The sequence below is a fragment of the Hipposideros armiger genome, unplaced genomic scaffold (genome assembly GCF_001890085.2).
Source record: "Hipposideros armiger isolate ML-2016 unplaced genomic scaffold, ASM189008v1 scaffold_740, whole genome shotgun sequence".
In the NCBI taxonomy this organism is placed as follows: Eukaryota; Metazoa; Chordata; class Mammalia; order Chiroptera; family Hipposideridae; genus Hipposideros; species Hipposideros armiger.
The window spans coordinates 893,623-894,637 of record NW_017732090.1 but is presented as its reverse complement, the minus strand read 5'-3'; the positions used below and the strand labels follow the sequence as shown (position 1 = coordinate 894,637).

Here is a 1,015-nt window from a genome sequence, read left to right as displayed (position 1 = left end):
TCTCCCCTTTCTATTATTATACTATACAGTTCCTGAAAAAGATGAACTTAATTACCACTGGATTGAAAAGCTGTACATCTGGCTTTTCAAGGACTCAAGGTTCCCATATATGAACAACTACCGGTATAGTAATGGAAGCATTCAGAACATTAAAATTAGATATTCCTTTAATCTTCCCTATTTTGCCTTTCTTTCATATCCTTTTGAATACTTTTCCTATGACTTTCACTGATGCAGAAAGCCTGCTTGTATTTTCTTCTTTGTTACAAAATGATGTCCCAACCAAATCTCTACCATTATTACATTGCAAACTTTGTACAGACATCTTATGCCTGTACAGACATCTTTTTCCTTCAGAAAAGCTTATTTACTGATGAAAATATTTAAGTGTTTTAATGATATTTCCTAAAGTAAGAAATAAAGCCCCCCAAACATGAATCTACCATGTTAGTGCTGGATGCTGCTCTATTTCCTGGTTTACAATGCTCAGTAGAGGTTTTGTTTATTTGTTGTGTCAGATTCTGCAAAAGATGAGAATACCACAAAAGACAATGAAGTAACCAATCATTCTGTGTGTGACCAAGATCATCCCAATGGTAAGTTATGAGATCCTTTTCATTTTTTTTCCTCCTGAAGAATATTATATTGTTTTAAAACTCAGATTTTAGGTTTTCTGGAATAAATGGAATCTGATGTTTTATTAGAGCCGAATACTCAGTGATTGGTAGCTGCCATGTTTAAAAGGGGCATTTGCTCTCCATAATCCTCATCACTCATTATATTTGTACTAGGCTGGCTTTATTTCTTTTTGTTACCTGCCTGAACTCTATAGGAATTGGGTTAACAACTGCTGAAATAAAGGTATGATAACAATGAGAATAAATGTGAGACACATAGAGAATAGATCCAGGAGATTAAATCTACATATCCTTGGAATACCAAGAAGAGAGAATAGAGCAAACAGAAATGAAGCAATCTTTAGAAAAATAATGGGGAAAAAAGGTTTCCTAATGCA

General features: G+C 33.8%; 1 protein-coding gene across 1 annotated transcript in view; it reads left to right on the top strand.

Annotated features, from left to right (window-relative positions):
• The first annotated feature begins 522 nt into the window (after positions 1-522).
• The window catches only part of LOC109373685 (O-acetyl-ADP-ribose deacetylase MACROD2-like), a 77,937-nt gene continuing 77,444 nt past the window's right edge, over positions 523-1,015 (top strand). Inside the window, exon 1 of the mRNA XM_019627765.1 lies at positions 523-596. The gene's annotated coding sequence lies outside the window, so the exon portion shown is untranslated. The remainder of the gene's footprint in view (positions 597-1,015) is intronic.